The 21,273-nt window shown below is 26.0% G+C and overlaps 2 long non-coding RNA genes across 3 annotated transcripts; one reads left to right on the top strand and one right to left on the bottom strand.

The window, feature by feature from the left end:
* The first annotated feature begins 1,216 nt into the window (after nucleotides 1–1,216).
* On the top strand, nucleotides 1,217–4,660 carry LOC129991447 (uncharacterized). Its single transcript, XR_008785838.1, has 3 exons — nucleotides 1,217–1,352; nucleotides 3,953–3,973; nucleotides 4,522–4,660. It is a non-coding gene; the product is annotated as an uncharacterized LOC129991447 (long non-coding RNA).
* A 6,782-nt stretch (nucleotides 4,661–11,442) lies between these two features.
* On the bottom strand, nucleotides 11,443–19,740 carry LOC129961797 (uncharacterized). Of its 2 annotated transcripts, none has more exons than XR_008783829.1 (3): nucleotides 19,530–19,740; nucleotides 18,295–18,366; nucleotides 11,443–13,186 (listed from the first exon to the last, which is right to left on the bottom strand). It is a non-coding gene; the product is annotated as an uncharacterized LOC129961797 (long non-coding RNA). The 2 variants fall into 2 exon arrangements; XR_008783830.1 differs by lacking the exon at nucleotides 11,443–13,186 and adding an exon at nucleotides 14,313–14,570.
* Between the last annotated feature and the right edge of the window lie 1,533 nt (nucleotides 19,741–21,273).

Genomic DNA, 21,273 nt, shown 5'->3' with positions numbered 1-21,273 from the left:
TTATGGCTGGTTACTGAAAAAAAATATGATAATATATATTTTATATTAAATAATATAAACTAGTCATTTTGCATATTTACCAGGGATTATTCATAATCACCAGTAGTAATTATTCACAATCTTCAATAAATTTGTTGATGATTATGAATGATCACCGGTAATTATGCATAATCACCGGATAAATATATTTAAATTTATTAATTAAAATTTAAAAAAAATATGGAAATATATATTTATATTAAATAATATAAATTAGTCATTTTGTATATTTATCTGTGATTATTCATAATCACCAGTGGTAATTATTCACAATCTTCAATAAATTTGTTGATGATTATGAATAATCACCGGTAATTATGCATAATCACCGGATTAATACATTTAAAGTATCATATATCTAAGAATGTAAATATAAAAAGTGAGAAAAAACTTGCCATTTCAACACAGATGAGAATAGAAAACCCTGACATTTAACTATAGAGAGTTAAAGTAGAAACTTCATTTCACCTAACCTTTTGAAAAATCTCTGAAAGTAACATTAAAGAAATGATACCTTGATCTCCAAATTCCAAAGCAGACCGTAAACTATTCATATATTTCGATAATGATATATTCCCAATTGAAAGTCAAGTTCTAATTTTTTATTCGAAAAATAACTAAATTATACAACATATAACCGTTGTGTTTGATATTAAACAATCTAACAATAATTTTTTTTTATAAATTGTTTACATTATCAGACATTATTACACAGAATGCAAAGAAATGGAAAAATCGAAGAAACAAATTTGTATATGGTGAGATGGCTAAAATAAAATGGGCGGCTGCACAATGCCAATATAAAAGGTTAAAAAATTTTATTTTAATTTCTCTTAACCAGCTGTCGCGTTAAAAAGACAAATGTCATATTTTATTGGTATTTATACATGCAATTGATATCATATTGAATTATTTACTGTATTTAACCAATTTTGACGCAGAAACTCTAAGCTATTTTAGTAGGAAAAGAAACATAAATCTTCTTGGTTTGTTATTGTAGACATAAATGGTAATTTTATCATGTAACAAAAACGAAACCTATTATCCAAATTTGAAATCATTCAGACATATTTGGATAAAATAAAATTACTGAAGATGAGTTATTGTCATTTGTTTTGTTTCTAGGAGTATTTTAGAAATATTATTTGCAGTGCAATATATCTATTTGTTTTTACTTCGAACCTTGTGCTGTATAAAAGAGCAAATTGATGAGTCTTTCATAATAGATTTGATTCTATCTGGAATTCTTCCATACTCAAATATCGAAATGAATTTTCAACTCCTTGCCTTCGTTGCTCTCTTGGGCTTGCTTGGTAAGCAAAATATATTTTTATGTCTTGTGGGTCTCTAGAAGAAAACATTTGCACATCATTTCAAAAACTTTTTCTTAAACTTAATATTTATTAAGTTATCTTATTTGAAAGAAGAATAGAAAAAAAAACGCAAAAGGGAATTAATCGAAATATTTTTATTTTAAAAAGTTCCTTATTGAACTATAAGTAAACTCTGATATGTTTTCTCACTGTATTTTTTCTTAATAATTAAAATAATTAACGTTTCACATTTTAAATATCATGTGAAAATTCTTATTATTTCTCTGATATAAAATCTGTTCTGTGAACGTAACTTTTAAAATTTCATTTAACTTATTTCTGATGAATTTATTAATTGATTTTTTGAGACTCTTGCAATATATATATGGGCGGAATAAATTTTTTTCGAACTTCAAATTTTAACAGTGCCCATAAGCTATATAGTTGCTTTATAAATGAAGGGAAAATATCGAAAAGAAATGTTACGTCGAAACTTCAGTTCAAAAAGTGAGAATTGAAAAAAATCAATCTAAAAATATATATCAAATTTACTTATTCCTCAAAACATATAGATTAATATAGTATAATATTTAAGTATTAAATACTAAATATTTCAATTTAGTTATGTGATGAACGAAAAATATTTTTAAAAAATACATTACATTTCATATACGTTAGACAACCTCATTTGTCAAATTTAGCAAAATTCTGTATATATAAAGAAAACGAGAGTAGATATTTTACATACCTTTAACAAAATTTTAGGTTGTCCATTGAGAATAAAATATTTATAATATTTTAAACCGAATATTTCTGAATAAATTTAATTTTAAAAATTCTTAGAAGTGCTTCATTAAGTTTTAATTTGAAATACTCACTTACCTGTAGTATATTCAGAAACATCCCTACGACTTTTTTGGAAGATTAAAATAAGCAAAACAGGAATTTATACAAGTTTGTATATTGATTTATAAAACCAGTAGAACTTTTCTTTATATCATCATCAAATTTCAACTATATATGGCATTCCCCACTTAGAATCGGCCGATTATCGGAGAAATCTACTTCATTCCAGTAATCTCATATAACAATGATGTAAGAATTCACCAACGATACCCTGCAAATTATTTAATGCCCTTACATATTCAAGAATAATGATTTGCTCCTGTTCTCTCAAGTTTCTCAAGATTGTCGATTCACGCATTTTTCAAGCACCCCTACAAGAATTTATTGCATGCATTCGCATCTTACGCGTGCGGATCCATATCTTTATAATTGACAGACATGTACTCAATAACTGACATCGTCATCCACTTCATGTAAAAAAATTTACCAGTTGACTGAGGTTATTGCAATATATTATAAAAACCATGATATTTCGTATAAATTTTCCAAATCTCTAAGAATGATTACAAATCGAGACAAAATGTTTAAACTGGAGCTATGCATTAAATATATCCCTTATTCTGATGGTCCCAATAATATTATTTTTGGATGAGTAAATTTGAATTAAAAATATCCATTATCTGATAGTCCCAATAATATTCTCTTTTTTTTTTGAAGAATAGCCATTTTTTTGCAAGTATTCATTCATCATCACTTTATCTTTGAACATTGATAAACTTCTACAACTGCAATTTCTCTTGTAGGAGTTATTTACAGTATACTGAAAGAAACAAGCTAAGATAATTTAGTGACTTTCATGCGCCCGCTGACAAATAACTTAAATAACTCCATGGTTTGTTTGCAAAAACAATTTTAAGAATATCAACTTCTTCACATCATCTATAAATTGTATATTTTTTTCTGATTTCGATTCTAAAATGATAAGCTTTTGGATTAAACTCAAATATTAATGTGAACTCTAAGAATTCAAAATTATGATTTTGCGATGCATATGCAATAATTTCCTTAACAAATAAATCAATTCAATGAGAAGACTAGGCTTTATTCATAAAATATGATTATTAAAGAGAAAGTGAAAACAGAAGCAATTTCAAATAAAGACTTCAAGGCATTTCAGTTAGAAGAGCTGGGCAGGGAAAAAAAAAGGTAAGACTGTTTAGCATTAGTCTCAAAATTTAAATTTAAATGCAGGGATATTTTTATATTAAGCCAATTTATATTCATTAAGAACTGATTCCTTTTATATCGAAATGGCGCCATAGGAATAAAATAAAACTCGAAAAAAATTGCTGTAAAGTAAATTAAAATCATTTTTTCCTCTGCTATTTCAAAATGGACAATTTATTTGCAAAATAATTTTTATTTTATTTATATGTTTTAATATCATTTTTAACATGACAAATTTAATGATTGGAGTAAGGTTTATAATTTGCGAGTAGACTAATAAATTAATTTATCTGCTTTATTTTCCTCCCAAGATTAATTCTACATTGATAATATAACATCCTTCGAGCAAATGAATGTGGAACTGAAATGCTAAATACTTCATTTAACTTGAAAATAATAAATTTCGATAACAATTTTAAGCAAACGAAAAAGAATCATATTAATAATTAGAATTATTTATTTAATTTCTGTTTATTCATTTTCTCTACAATTAATAATTTACTACATTAATTTCATTTCTCTTGTAGCTCATGCTGCTGCTGATCCCAGTAAGTAAAATCAAATTTAGTTTTCTTTTTAACTATCATAATTTAGACATAAACCTTTTTATAAAACCCACAGAAATCGATGAAAGAGTTTTCAGATTAATTACTTTGTTTTGAAATATTGATTTGCAGTTTTTAAATAAGTACTAGACTTCACCGCTTTCTGTTTTTTCTGATATATAATGGATTGCAATACTAATGAAATTGATGAAATTCATATACCTTATATGATCATCTATCTCATATAGTAACAAATTCTTGAATATTTTAATAAGTTGTAAAATTCTGTGCAATTTCAATAAAAAATCTTGAAAATATTTGTTTTAATAAGAAAAAATATTTCTTCAAATTAAATTAATTAAAAATCTAAAGAAAGATAAATAAAAATGTGAAAAAGCAATTATAAAATATTTTTTTAGGTTGCTTTTCTGAAACCTAATTTGTATTAGAGATTTCTGTTTTTATCTTCATATATAAATATTTTTTTATCTTTTGTATTTTACCATTTCCTACTATATATTTATTTTATTTTTTTTTTCTTTCATCAACAGATGTATTCGATGATATCGAAACTGGATTGAACCATCTTATGGGCCACGACACACATCATCACTAATGTAATTTGTGATTTGGCTTCAACGAACAAAAAATTTGTAATGGAATATAAAAAAGAATAAATTATATTCATTAAATGATATCGAATCATTTTTAATCTCACTTTCAGTTTACGCATTTTTTTATCAAACACTAACTTCAAGATGTTCCTGCAAATATTATTAGCAGCGACTGACATTCTGATAGATATTTTTATAAAAACCTTATTAGATTTTGCTGTTGTTTATATTATGTTATATAAAAGAAGCGTTTCCCAATAATCATTAACCAATCAATTTGTCATTTATTATATTTTTAATTAGAGGAAAAACATTTTAAGGAGTTAGTTCTGAATAAAAATTTGCAGAATGATGATGATTGTTTAAATTCGTCTGTTTAAAAAATGTCTGAGTTTAAGAATTTTGAATCTGAACCTAAGATTACGATAAGCCTTAGAAAAAAAACTGAATGGTATGATATCATAAAATGACTCGCTTTGAACAATACTGGGGACTGCCTAACTAAAACTAAAAGAAATTATAGAGAATATGCATCGCACAAAAAATAAAAAAAAGTAATTATTATTCAGGTAATGCACCTATATTTTTCTTTCTAAAATCCCTGTTTAAATCAGACACTGTTTTCTATGAGTATTAATACAAATTACTTGGACAAAATTCAAAAATATTTGTAAAATATATTATTTAGATTAAATACTAAATTTATAGTTATACATCAATAATCATTTTTAAGTTAATGTGGCTTTAAGAAAGTGTTTTCGTAAGAATGAATTCTATCCAAATTTCTTCAATTTTAACTTATAAAAGAAAATTATTATTTAAATGTATTAAATTATTATTATTTATAACAGAATACAGAATTATAATTTCAAAACACGTAATTAGTTTTCAGGTTGAGAGCAGTTTGTCAGGTTTTTAAATTAGAAAAATATTTATGAAAATTAGTGAATCTTAATTTCTTAAAGAAAAGAAGAAAAAAAAACATCCAAAACATATCAAAATAAAGACCAGGATTCATTTCAAGTGGTTCTACTTTGATTACCAATATAGTTGATAATACTACTTATATTTAATTTTACTTAAATCTCTTGTGCATAACTTGATATTCATGGTTCAATCAATATAGTATTTTTAGGTATCAGATTTTGTTATTGCATACTAGCCATTTTTAACAACGGGTTTGATAATTGCTGAAATTTTTATTGAATATTGGATGAAATTTGTCTTCATAGCATCATCAAGAAAATAATTTTGAATCTCAAATTGTAGAAAACATATAAATCATACCATTTTATAAACCTTTCAATACGGTATTCATTTTTCTATGAATTTCTCTAATTTTCTGTACAAATCTTGATGCATTCAGTTATGTTACTGGAAAGGGCAGCAAAGTTTTAAAAATAAAAGCTAGAACTTTCTTGTCATTACTTGATAACAAAGGTGCAAAAAAATTTCAAAAATGTTTTGCTAAAAGATGTCATATTCTAAACCCTATTCAAAATCGAGAAATGTGCAGGATCTCCATATCTTGATAATGAATTGTGGAGAAAACGCCAGGATGATAAACTAGTTATAAGAAGGAAAATTATTTGAATCTGGCTCAAAAATGAAATTTATTTTTGTAAAATACGTTTAAAATATATTTAAAAAATAATAAAAATATACACAACTAAAAATTGGCATTACAAAAAAAATAAATTTCTTAAATTTTCAAAAAGGGAAAAAATTCCTTTTTGTCTCTATAATATTTTTGGAAGTTATTGCGAAAAAATGCCATAATTCTGCTTAACTTTTAATTAATTAAAAATTTTATTAAAATTTCTCAAAACTCACTCCAAAGTTCACGTTCTCGTATCCCAAACATTATATAGGCGAATTATGGTATTCTAGGACGAAACGTTTGGTCAGTAAATTGCAAAAAAATTACACATTCTTATTACATATGGCTTTCTCAAAGGAGTAGAGTTCAACGATTAATTTTCCAGTTCCTAAATATTAAAATAGTGTTTTTTAATATGATTTTGGGATGCTATTGCGATTAAACTCCAAAAATAAAACTTACTTAGTTATTAGTTCATTAAAATCCTTACTACTAATAAGGACTATTAAGTGTATATGCGTGTTTTTACGCTGAACATATCAAAGGATGAAATTAGATCTATTAAATTGGATGGAGAGTTCTTTGGAAGTCGTAAACATCCATATCTGAGCGAATTTTTGGAAATTTTATCTAGAGTTTTAATGAATAAAAAATAATTGGAATTCTGGTATGAAATAATACAAGATTAATTTTTATGCCATTACAACATCATATGTTCATTGATACTAGTTTCGGTGTTCCGCAAATAAGTTACTAAAACTTCACCAATATTAAAAAAAAATATTTGTTTGCATAATTTTCTATAGTAGATATGTTTACTATATATAAATTTTCACCTTTAACATTGTCTTATCAAATATTTATAACCATTACTTATTTTCAGTTAAAATAAACAGCCTAAGTATTCTCACTAAAACTTTCTCGCATATTCATTATTAAAAGTGTCATCCCATGAAACGCGCCGATGGTATTGGCGTACAATTGTTACGAAATACTAACATTTGCATGAGTAACAATTTAACTGAATCTATCACGTGATCACTAGCGAATATTTCGGCAATTAATCCTTGACATGCGGTAAATAGTATCCGAACATCGAATCTGTGCTTCCCAACCTATAGAAACAAAAAGAAAAATCCTATAACAAATTTGATATATTTAAGTTATTACGTAAATGAATTATCGTGTTTACGTATTTCTGAAAGTACAGATTGATATATTCACCTACAATATATAAATCTGTACACCGAATTGTACCCATCTAGTTCTCTTCGTTTTGCAGTTGTCTTGTTAAATTATATTCGAACAGCTGGAAAGGCAGATTTACTCTGAAACGGATTTTGTTTAAAATTTGATGTAAGGACCGTATTTTAAATTTCATCTATCTAGCGCAAAGCGTTCTTGATTCTTGAATTATTTTTGTGACAAATAGACGAACAGGCAGACATTTACCAAAAATATTTTTTTGCAACTCTGGAAGGTCTAAAACATAGATATTTGTCAAAATCCCAAGTTTGAATTTTTTTTAACGATTACAATACTTCCTCAATTTTTAGTATGCGAGAAAATAGAAAATAAAAATGATTATGTTCAAAACCTGCATAGTTGATACAGAAACTAATGTAACTGAATAAGGAATATGTACAGAAATTACAATATCTCGAAAGTAAAAAGATAGGTGGACCAAATAGTTAGGTATTTAATAGTGCGACAACATTACGGCCTTGAATTCCATTAAAATCGATAGTTCGCACAATGAACAGAACAAGTAGTTTAAAATTAAAATAATATGGTTTTAATAACCAATGACTATTATGAATTAAATTATTAATGATAACTAAAAATAAATTTTTCGTTAGAATTTGAACATAATGTTATGCATAAGAGATTTAATTGAATTAATTTAGTTGAACAATCAACCAATATTCTCAGCGAACTAGCTGGTTTTTAAAGGCGGCTACTAAAAATAAAATCGTTTCGAGGTACTTATTCTCACTCTTCAAAGAAAAATTGCTCCATATTTGGAGCTCTATATCAAACGGTTGAATCTGTTGATCGCTTTCAGCAGTAATTGTAATAGTGATTACTATTTCTTACAGAAAAAAAAGAGAAATAATTTCTTTAAGAGAATTATAATTTTAAACTCGAAAAAACGTAATTTTCAAGAGACGTATATTCTTGTCGATTATTTTTCTAAAGCAATTTCTAAAACAATAAAATAAATTGTTAGAGAAAATGGCATAACTGCAAAGTAATTTTTAATTCTTCTCACAAAATAAAACACTAATTTTAGTTCAATCAAAATGTTTCTTTTTGTAATGCTTCTTTCCATTCAATTCTATTTGTACAAAACAATTATTTTTACTTTTTAATAAAAAGAACAAACTTTTAGCCACAGAATTTAAGACAAAAAAATGATTTTTTTTTCTTTTCTTTTAAATAAAAGTGGCCAAGTTAGTCTTCACACAAGCTAATTTTATTTGAATTCCATTCGTATAATAACGTCAACAGTAGCTAATTCATTGAGAAATTGACCATATTTAACATAATTCGAGAAAAATTCTGGACAAAGAATTTTTATTTTATGAATTGAAGACGATTAGAATTGATATGAAATGTACATAAATTGGAAAAATTCGGTTTCGTTGAAAAACTAAAGATTCAATGAAGCTACGAAGGGATTCTTTTGTAAAGTATTATTCAATTTATTTGATAAATTTTATTCCACTATGGAATGCCCTGACGTCATTTAAAAATAAGCAAATAAATATTTGGATGTTTGAATACTGAATGCTCACAAGAATTTTATTCTTTTGCAGACCGTGACAATACGGGATTTTCTGTTTTTCTTCAGAATGCAACATTCCTTTCGATTTGCTTCGATGGAACGGATTCTGCTTAGAAAACGTCCTCCAAGAGAATTTGACAAATTTTGTTTTTGTTAAAATGTGCTTTTGGAAAAGCCTCAAAAGTCTAGACATGTATTTGAAACGGAATTTCATCCTGCTATTTATATAAATTCTATTTTAAAGGAGAAAATAAAGCTTTCTTCCACTTTTTATTCACATAAACGCAGTTCGTATTAAAATTGTTTCTCTTTAATAACTGTTAAATATTTCTATTAAAATTGCATTTTTGATTTTTACTAGCTTTAAGGTCCTTTTAAAAATAGTATCGTTTGTTAAGTAAGAATGAATTAAGTGATTTGATGACAATTAATATTACGAACATATAAATAGTAATTTACTGAATGCATTTAAAAAATAAATTCATTGAAAAAATATTTTCTAGTTCGAAAATCACAATTTAAACTTTTCTTATCTTTACGAATATACTAAAAATGATAGCATAAAATAAATTTTATCACAAAATGAGGGAAATTTCCAAATTCATTTCAAAATTCCCTTTTAAAACTAAAAAATTAACTATTGTTAGATATTGATGTTACCTACCCACTGACATAGTTGTCGTCATGTCTGATGGCCTTTCTGGAAATATAAAGTATTGATCTTTGTTTTGCCCTTAGATTTAGCATCTATTATAATCTTAAATATATATTTTTTATTGATAGTAGACCTTTAGTAACTAATAAAAAGAAAATATTACCAATATCGATTGGGTTTGTCTAGTAATTTCATTAGTACAAGTCATTAAATTTTAGAATATAAAACAATTAAAATATATTTTTAAAACTGATCAGACTTTGACAATAAATTATTTTAAACAATAAATTAATAAACAATAAATTAATAAACAATAAATTATTTAACAAAACTGATATTTATAAATCTCTTGGACATTATAGAAATACGTAACTTCATTGATTAAAGAAAACTTTATGCTGTCACAACCGACACAATAGTTCGCATTTCATTTTTGTTAGTTTTGAATTTGCTTACAAAATTTTTAAAATTCAATGCCATTCAATTTCGTTATTTAATGCATCTTTAAACGATTGAAAATCCTCAATATCTATCACCAAGCGTTCAGCCTTTTAAAGTGTTTTGCCCATAGTTGTTGTATATGCAAATATATTTGAAGCAGCTGAACTGATTTCGTCAAATTTTTCTCGCATACTCTCTTATAAAGATACTGTCCCAGTAAGCGCCAATATTAACTTTTATGTAAATTTAGCATTTTTACAAAATCTATCAAGTTTTTTTTTTTTTTTTTTTTTTTTTTTTACGATTAATTCTTAGCATGTGGACAAAAGTATCCAAAAATCGAATTTGCGTTACAGACTATGAAATATGAAATATCTATGTATTAGAATTAGAAAGAAAATTTCAACAAGCCTTTTCAAAGAATTGTTAGAAAATAACTCTATATTTGCTATTCTTATTTTTTAATTAAATAATTTTAATTAAATTCTGAAAAGCCGAAATATTTTTTTAAACCAACTTATTCATCAAAACTGTTTTTGCTGATAGTACCTTGTTTTTTTGTTTTTTTTTAATAATAGAACTATTAATCCGTACGACTGCTAAAGCACACATGACTGTTTCTCAAATAAAGCGATTATAAATTCCATAAAAATGAAAGAAAGAACTTAAAAGTACAGAAATGTTGCTTGCATTAAACACATTCTTAGAGAGATAATTGTCAGTGGCAAAAAAAAAATCGGTTCAAAATATCATTTATTAAATGTAACTGATACAACTTCTAGATAAATACAAGTGTGATTTATTAATAATAAAACAGAACGCTCAGATGATTTCCTATTTGATTTGACTAAAATAAAGTGAATAGACAAAATCTTTGAACGAATGGCATTTATTGAATACATGTGGTGATATAAGTTTATAGTTTCAGTATAAAGCAAAGCGTAATATAAAAAGACATACTTATTGAGGCTCATTTTATATATATGTTCAATATGCCTCATGCAGAAAGTAAAACAGATTGGAACAAACAAACAATATATATGTAACAGACGCAATTTCTGATCAAAAATAGTCTTCTAACTCCATAAGTATAATAAATTATTATTGAAGCAAATAAACCAGAAATCAACAGTATGGAATCATTTCCCTGCTTTTGCTTCGAAATCTTCTTCTACATTAACAATATTTTTACCTGAAAACGTATTTCTTTATATTCACTTAATCTTTCTTGATATATTTTACGTTTATTGGACATTCGAAAATCTTATAATTAAAGATAAAATTATAAAAACTTTAGAATGAAATAACTATGAAAAAAAGAAATTTTAACTTAAAAAAACTATATTTTAGAATGCAATCAGAATAGTTCGAATTATTATTTTTAATTAAAGTGGCTTTATTCTAAAATTGAATTGAATCACTTTTGATGATTGAAGGAATAATTTTTACATTCTATGAAAACATTCTTCATTTCAAGCGTTGTTTTTCAATGTTGAAATAAATTGATGTTCGGATCTCTCTTTCTATTTTAAATAAATCATTTCGTACGGAATCGTGATTATATTCAAACCAATGATCAATCAAACGTATCAACAATACAATGCATTGAATAACTATTTTCTTGTTTTAATTTATATAAATTGATGCTAACCTCTTTTTTTTTCCTTTGAGCTTCCTATTCCTTCTTTTTTTAATAATAGTACTGTCAACGTTTTTCCTATTTACATAAAACTTTGAATAATTCATCTGGCAAGAATCATAGTATGGTGTCTGTATCATCACCAGGTGCCAAAGTGCCATGCCAGGTTCTATCAACGTACGATATTTGCACAAGTGAAAATAATGATTTCAGCTATAGAATATGCATTAACCCTAATTGACGGTGAGATATAGAAGGTAATTCGATTTATATTAATACATAAATAGAAGCATATAAAACGAATTCTTACTCAGAAATCAATAGAAATGGAACACTCACAAATGAACAAATTGCCCGGATGAGTATACAGCATGGAATAAGGAATCAAGAATGTTTCTAAATAATTGAAAAAACATCTGACCTTTAAAATAAGAATTTAATAATCTACCTCATTATTAGCGTCTGATCTTGATAAGATATTTATTAATCTACATCATTAATATTGTGAATTATGTTTTCTTTAACTGATACCTGATAATACGTTTTTGTTAAATTAAACTGAGTTTAGAAATTTAAATATAAATTAGATCAGAGCCGATGTTTAACTTAAATTAATAAGAAATACTCTTTAAAATTAATAACAAGAAATTGAAAGAAAATCATGATGCATTTTTGCTTGCTTTCACTCCTGTATTTAAGACTATTTATAATATGCACGATATTCTTATTTTTATAAATGACGATCACCAAAATCTATTTCGAAATATTGAGAAGCCATTAAAATGATTCTTAAAATTATTATTTTTATCTTAACACCATAAAGAATTTTGAGTGATATTTTCCAATTTTCAGGGCTAAACATGTTTTAACAACAACAAAAAGATCTTCAATTTAATAACAAAAAAAGAATGAAATGTCCTTTTTCTCCACAACCTCAGAATCTTTTCACATATTTTTCTTCTTTCTTTTTGTCTTGTTTTTAGTTTATCACATTTTCAAGCATTAAGTAATGCAGAATTTTCTTTGGGTAAGTGATTAAAAACGAAAATTATTTCGCGAATAAGATTTTTTTTATCCGGTTTTTTTTCATCAAGCAATCTGACTTCTGACAGGTACATATCTCTAAGACTAATTTGCCAGGAATTTGACTTTCTCTCCTTTCTTAATTTTTTTTTTTTCAAAATCACCTTAATGTTATGTTACACACCAAACAAGGGCAACATCCAGCTTGTCATTAGTACGTAAAAAATGTGTTTACGAATTTTTTAATCAATTTGTGAAAAGAATATAAGACAAGGACTACTAAATTTTATGATGAATTTAATATCTGAAAAGTTGGAGTTTGGAGACAGTTTCCTTCACTGTGCCATGTGAAGTCAGTAATTGCTTAGTTGGAAGTATTTTAAGGAACAAAAAATCACTTTCCGAATTAGAAATGGACTTCAGCAAGTTATGTGAGTATGTTTAGCTTTTGCTAACCTAAAAAAAAAAAAAAAAATCTTTCAAACATGAGCAAAATCATTGTTGTTATTTTATTTGTGAAATATAATTTTAATTAGGTATAATAATTAATAGAGCTGTCATAGCAACGAAATTGAATTGTGGGAAGAAAAAAAAAATGATATAAAATATATCTTAAATTCTAAAAATTGAAACTATTACTAAATATACTTATTTTTCCCGAGTTTAAAAATAAATCAATGGCGCCAATTGCATTTTAAAACACAAATTCAACTTGTTCTGTTCTAAGAAATTAGATTTTTATCCTACACTGGATCAGACTGAAGGAATGGAAAACTGCAAAAAACAATATATTGACAAAAATTAAAAGGATATTTAATTTGAAAAATGTCAAACAAGATTTTTAAAACTATTGTGACAAAATAACCAGTTTCAAAAATAAAGGAAGGAAAATATTTTGATAGTTTATTGTAATACTTAATTAAAATTGCTCATTAATTCGTTAACCTGTCTCCTCTCCAGCCAATGTAACTCTCACTCTCTTTTTTTAACCTATTTTGAAACGTAACATTTGAAAAACAAGATGGTGTTAAAACTGACACTATGTTGACATATGATCAATATTGCAATAAAACATCGATGACATGTACTTCACATTCAGTTGATTTGATTGGAATACATTTATCAGATTGGACATCTATAACCTTAACCTCTACAAAAACTTCTGATTTTAGCTGAATCATGTTCGATTTGATTTCAAAAATAAAATAAGTCTAATAGTATTTTATTTTCCTCTAAAAATATTGTAACATAAAATATTATATCTTTGTACCTGAATCATATGTTTTCTTACAATTCTTGCAACCTCACTCTTTATATTTGGTCTAAAGAATTGAAAAAAACATACTAATATGTTATTTCTGTATATCTTCGAAAAAACTGACTACTATATAGGTATTGCATTCATTTCAGTTAACATTGTTTTGAAAGAAAATGAGTGTACACTTTATCCATTGTCCTTAAAGTATAACTAAAATTGTAATTACAATTTCTTTTGGAAAAAAAAAATATCAGCATAGATTTTGATAGCATTTATTGAAAATAATTTAATTGTAATCATACATTTTTTTAATCTTTGCATGAGTACAGGGGGGGGGGTCGTGAAATTTGGAGATGTTAAACTATCCGAATAGGGGTTGTTTGTCTCTTCTCTGGTGGGTACAGAAATGGTGTGGAATCGGCAAGCCACTCACTGACGGCTGCAAGACATGCCTTCGACTAGAGAGTTTGTATCATGGCCGATGATAATCCTTAGGACTTAACCTTACTTCCCGTCATTGCTGTCGAGGCGTCAGGTCATTTAGATGTTTCCATGTGCCTCAGAGGGGGTTGGAGTAGTCAGCTATAATTATCTTTGTATGAGATATCATCTAATTCGTAATCTTCCAACGATGTATTAATACTTGTCTTTATGTTATTGATGTTTTTATTCTTATACATGTTTGGTTAAGTTTGAATGAGAGTTGAGAAAATAAGTATAAAATGTTGCAGCAATAGACATTTTTTTTTTGCTTATTTGAAAGTAAGGTTGTTATATAGAGAATTTTAATGTTTTAATGATCAAGTGTTTTTTAATTAAATCAGCAAACCAGACATTCATGCCTTAAGGATTATTCAAAAAACGCACAGGAAAGTCATTAATTCTATTTGTTTTCGAGTTTTATAGATTTACCACAAATAAAATTTAAGAACAAATATTTAAGGAAGGGTTTTACATTATCATAACGGCATTCTTACTTGCAAGAATCCAAATTTTGCTGTAAATTTAAAGCATTAAAAATTTTGTGGAACATTTACTTAAATAATATACAAAAATATTCCATAAAAAGTTGAACAAGTTATTATTTCCTTATTTATTACACATAGACACATACTTTCAACAGCAAAGTTTCATAAAATAACATATTCAAATGTATGGAAACTCTTTGATTTCTGCAAAAGTTGATAATAAAAAGTTTAAAAAATTACAATTTGAACCGTCCACTATAACACCTAAACATCAATGATAAAAGGTTTTTATACTCACACATAATGTTTCATTTTAATTTTTAGCGTCAAAATTTGCGAGTTATTAAAAGAATAATTTATCATCTTAAACCATTCTTTTTTTTTTTGTTTTACAATGCTTTTTAATAAAAAATGTATCATAATTATTATTATTATTTCCTTTTTTATACTTTTCATTAAAATTTTTTTTTAATCTGAATCAAAAATTTTATTTTGTTCTAACTATTTGTATTATTCTGAAAATATCGCTAATCTATTTCAAAATTCGTTGACATTCAATATTCTTTGAATTCTCTATATACTCAATACAGCATCTTTAGAATAAACAATACACGTTTAATATTTAAATAATTCAATTCCGAATAACATTTCAATTTGGATAAAAAAATCCTGATTTATAACAAAAGTACAGATAATTTTCTTAATAGTGCATCTCTTTTGAAATGAAGATCAGAATTTGAAAAGACGTGGGAGGAAAAACCTTCTGATTTAATACGTTTTGCTATCAATCTCAAGAAAGATTAAAATTAACTCTTCCTTGAATTATTAATGGCAAATCTGTTTTCGTATCGTTTAATTTTTCTCAAATTGCTCACTCCTATCACATACTCAGCTACCCTAAAATGACTCAATGAAAATAAATATTCGTACACTAAAAATAGTCCGTTTAAAAATCCACGCATTTATTTTTATTCCTGTTAATATTTAATACACAGACAAATATGCAAATATGCTTTTGCATAGGTGACTGTAGATAAATAAATTTAGAATGATTTGAAATTCTAAGAATTTTATTTCAGACACTTTATTTTCTCTCTCTGCTAAATTACAACATTTTCCTCGTAGTTGATAAAGATCTATCAAGTATTCTAATCTGGTTGATTTGAAAAAAAAAAATCTTTCGGATTTTATATAATGGAACATCAAAGGGAAATTTTTATGTAACTTAATTTCACTTCTAAGAAATGCAATTTTAAAACTTCATGGAGAGAAAGAAAAATGCATTTAATATTTATTTAAAAGGATGCACTTATTTTCCAATCAATTTCCGAAAACCATTTCGTCTTAATCGATATGTATTATGTATATGTATTATTATATGTATATGTATGTGTATTATATGTCCAGTAAAATATAACATAGCATTTTCATAAGTCAATGAAAGATTTTTTAATAATAATAATATCTAACTGAATATATAAACTGCAAGGAGAAAAACAAAAATTACTGAATTTTTGTAAATACATAATCATCAAAAGTAATGTTCAATCAAAAAGACTCGATGTTAAGTTTCAGCTTTACGCTGAAATAGAGACTTTTCCAAAATACAAATTCTCAGTATACGGAAAGCAAATAAGTTTCTAGAATTCGTGACTTTCAAGGGTTGGACTTAAAAATTACTTGGTAAAGTTATTTTTAAAATAAAAGCATAGCATATTTTATCCGGTACATTATCTATGAATAATAAAATTAATGGAATATCTCTGAACAATGGAAAAATTTGCTTTATTAAAAGTTTTATGATATTATGGATAATGATTATTTATTGACTCCCAGAAATCGTTGGCAACTAGCTGGTCCACCCTAATTAATCGTCGCTATTATTACTATTAAACATTTTATGTAACTTGGTCTTCAATGGCCTCAAAATGTTTTTAAGCTACAAATTTTTATAATAATTTGATTCATATTAATTTAGTTGTCACACAGCAGCTCCTTTTATTTTGCTTTCCATTGTTTTCTCTCAGTTTCACTAAAATTTGAATTTTACTAAGTAGAAATGATTAGATATAGAACTAATACAAAATTGTTTTTGCTGGAACCAAACGAGTTTTTAAAAAATAGAAATACAAAAAAAATGAAAAGTTCAAAATCGATTCATTATGCGCGAATCATTTTTTTTTTTTTTACAATTTAATCAGTTTTTCAAGATATTATTAGATAAAAGTTTCTCTTATACAACCTAAAATAAAATTTTTAGTTTTGCTTTCAAAATCTATTAAATACTATAAATAATAATATTTCATATTGTTTTGATCAATAAATATACCACTGGAAAAAATAATGAAGTTTAATTTTCCCAATTTTCTCGATTGTAGTCGCAAATAAGTGGGATTTGTTTTTATTTAAAATCTTAGAGCTTCAAGAATATTTTACTAAATATGACTTTCAAACCACCGGATTAATATAAAAATTTAAAATTCTTAATACATAATAGTACTGCATAAAATATTATTTTTTACTTCATTTAAAATAACTTACATTATTATATTCATATGTCTAGTATTATTTAGAAAAGAATATTTGGGATCCAATTTCATGTACGTAGGAAACATGTTCGCTTAAAATACTATAGAATTTTTAATTAATTAATTATATACTTTAAAATTCCTTGTAAGCTTTTTTTGCATTTGTAATTCTTGAAAATATCATGTTTCATGTTTATTACTTTTCATTCTGATATGTGCTGAAAATTACATTTTTCTGGGTTTAGTTTTCAATGAAGGATAATTCAATCTTTTAATTTGAATTTATGCCAATGTGATAGCAACGCGCTCATAAAGACTAATTTTTCCGTATCAGGTATAACGTGCACAACTGCAATTACTTAAATTTTATTTAATATGAGATATATTGTTGAAAAATATGCTTAGAATAATTTTTATTAATTAATTAAAAATTTAAAATATCATTATGTATGAAAATAATAGATATTTTTGATCATTTATTTCATTTTACATTTTAAGATGATGCAAAAATTTTGGTATTTCTACGTTAAGCGGTTTAGACTGTAAAGCGCCGACACACATATATTCAGCGCCAATAAACATATTCACATAATCATCTTTATTGTACGCCAGAGTTTTGCTCATTAATCAGTAGCGTTTGATGTAATATTATTATTATTATTTTACTAAGATACGATAGAGAAAATAAAATGTTTCAGTTCCAGAATTATTTTTGCGTTACATTGATGTGCATGTTACCAGTACTTTTATTATATTATGAATATGTCTTATTCGAATAAATTAAGAAAATTTAGAACCACTTCTACTTACGTTCAAGGTCACAAAGAAATTTATATGCGTTGTTTCAGAAATGCTGAACTGTAATTCATGGAACGGATATTCCTATTTTAACAGATTTAAGTATTACAAACAATTATTCAAATTGAATAAGAAATATATCTTTTCTTACAGTGCAGTATTAAAGAAGTTAATTTACATGTTTTATATTCGTAAAAAATTTCTTCGACTTCATGATAAAACATATTGTTTCTAAAATTTTATAACAACAATGAAATCTCTGTTTAGAGAATATGCGAAAGACTTGTGTAATAACGAGTAACCCCCCCCCGCAGTAAGAATCAGCACATATCTTATTTACAATAATAATTTTAGAATAGAATTATACGAATAATTTTTCATCTTTCACGAACGATTTAAATTCATCTTTCAAAGAATTCTGAATTATCAAAGTTTTTTTATTCATTTCAATAAATCTTTTCAGATATAAATATTAATGATATGAGCTTCAGCTTAAAAATTCTTTTTCACATATATTTTTCATTGTGCGACTTTTGTTAAAAAATTTGATGCATTTTTCTAGAATAATTTCTTTTATAGAGTTTTGAGCAACTTTTGATTAATATGATTTACACACTTCTCTTTTCATCAAATGTTTATATTTCGATTTAATTTTATTATGTTATATTTTTTATTATTATATTATATATTATTATTTTATTATTATATGAATTTGCAATAAACTTAAGCATCTTTTTTGCATATATTTTTCTTTATGTGAATTTTATTAAAAAATGCATGCATTTTTCTAGAAAAAATTCTTTTATACAGTATTGAAGAACTTTTGATTAATATAATTTACAACCTTTTTTTATCAACTGTTTAGCTTTTAATTTAATTCAAAATACATATATTTTGCATATTCATATTTATATATATGGATTTGCAATAAACTTAAGCAACTTTTTCACATATATTTTTCTTGTAAGAATTTTGTTAAAAAATTCGTGCATTTTTCTAGAATACTTTTTTATACAGCATTGAACAACTTTTGATTAATATAATTTGCATACTTCTCTTTTCATCAATTATTTATCTTTTAATTTAATTTAATCATGTTATAAATTTTATTATTATATAAATATTGAATTCTAATAAATTTTCTTTTAAATAACGCAATAATACATCTTATAAACTAAATAATAATAGCATTAATATTTAATAATTTTAGCAAGTTGTTTCCTCAAAAAACGATTTTGAGTTATTACCTTTTACATGCTGAGAATGACAGCTGTAATTCTTCACTACATGATATTTTTTACCTGCCATTCTAAATGCAATGTTGATAGAAATGTTAAAATACTGAGGAAATAATTTCGGTTGTATTTTCCTTTCCCGGGCCGACCGCTATACGTAATGCTGATCGCCCTCTTGACATTTGTTCCATTCGCGTGCCGCGTCATTTGGCAGAAAAATCGCTTTCGCCTGAAACTGGAAAAAACATAAAAGAAAAGATTTATTGTAGCAATCTGATGCGTCTTCGACACGCAAGTCACATAAAACACACGTTATAAAATACGCCCTCATTGTGCGCGATTTTGTAGATAAAACACCGTCCAAGCAGCCCATCCAATAAGAAACCATTTCGATCACGTCAGTTTATTTTGCCATCATTTTCTGTTATTATGTGAGGAAACTACGGCATTGTTCTTGGGAAACAATAATCTCTCGATAGTTCGAACCAAGCAGGTGTTCTTTTACGAACGCTTTGCTCGTTTTTTTTTTCTTATATTTTTTTATGTCTGGGTGGAGGTATGTGAAAGCATTCCGTTCGAAAGACCATCAAAAACGAATACATGCTTTGTTACATAAACGTAGAAGCAGATTCCTGCTGAACACATTGCTGGGAGTTGATGTTTGAATAGTTTGAAAAAGTTATTAAAACTCATGATATTGGCAAAAAAAAAAAAAAAAAAAAAAAAATGTGAATTAATGTAGTTGTTCACATAATCTTATCTATGTAATGATACTTAAAAACTGATTTATAACCTTATTAATTTCCTAATTTTATCTTAATTAATCCATATTACCTTCATTCTAAAATGTTCTCCTATTTCCTGGTCCAGTTCCACTTTTTTTATTTAATCAATTCTACATGGGCTCTATAAAACTGATTTATGCATTTTCTCACCCTTTGAGCGTATGAATCAAAATCCATAATGTTTACAACATTCTTTCAAAGATACCTAAGATTCCCTATCCAAAAGTCACACGTGTCAAAAGAAACCCCGATCAAAATCTAATTGTAAAATCACTGAAAAGAAAAATGTCGGTTCTTTTTACTCCTGCTTAGCGATGTAGATTGAAGCATTTATTTATGATCGCTTGTTTCTTATACAAATTATGCCTCCCGGGATGCAAAAATCATGTGCTCATCAATAAATGATTTTCTTACGGCTCGAAAGCAAGAAAAGCAACAAATGAAGTATTGAATAAAAATTTCAAATATGCACTTTTAATATTCATAAGCATGCTAAATAACGGTGCAAGTGATAGCACATGTTGAGTCGGGCTACAAATGAAGCTTATTAAAGCATTTTTATTGCCAATCCGCAATATAATTCCAATACCGATATAATCAACAGCAATTTTAGTATACGATGTCTAAATTCTGAAGCATTTTCTTGAAATTAACCAAAGCAGCTTATATTAGCCTCCTGAATCGAATCAATACAGTCGAAAATACCGACCATCGAAGTGACAGCAACACTGATAAAAGTTGTAAAATGTTTAAAAGTTATAAAAGTTAAAAGTTATAAAATGCAAGTTTAAAAGTTATAAAATGCAAGAATATATTTTTAGAATATATATTTTTGTAATTATGCGTGTCTTGAGTGACATCCGAATAAATATATACCACCCAATTCTTAAGAATGATTCAAAATCGATTTGTGCAATTATTATGTTTCATCGAAAGATTTTAAAAAGCTAAATATATGTGTATGTGTGTGT

Source organism: Argiope bruennichi, chromosome 2 (assembly GCF_947563725.1).
Source record: "Argiope bruennichi chromosome 2, qqArgBrue1.1, whole genome shotgun sequence".
In the NCBI taxonomy this organism is placed as follows: domain Eukaryota; kingdom Metazoa; phylum Arthropoda; class Arachnida; order Araneae; family Araneidae; genus Argiope; species Argiope bruennichi.
Note: the sequence above shows the minus strand (reverse complement) of the source record. Positions and strands in the feature narration are given on the sequence as shown.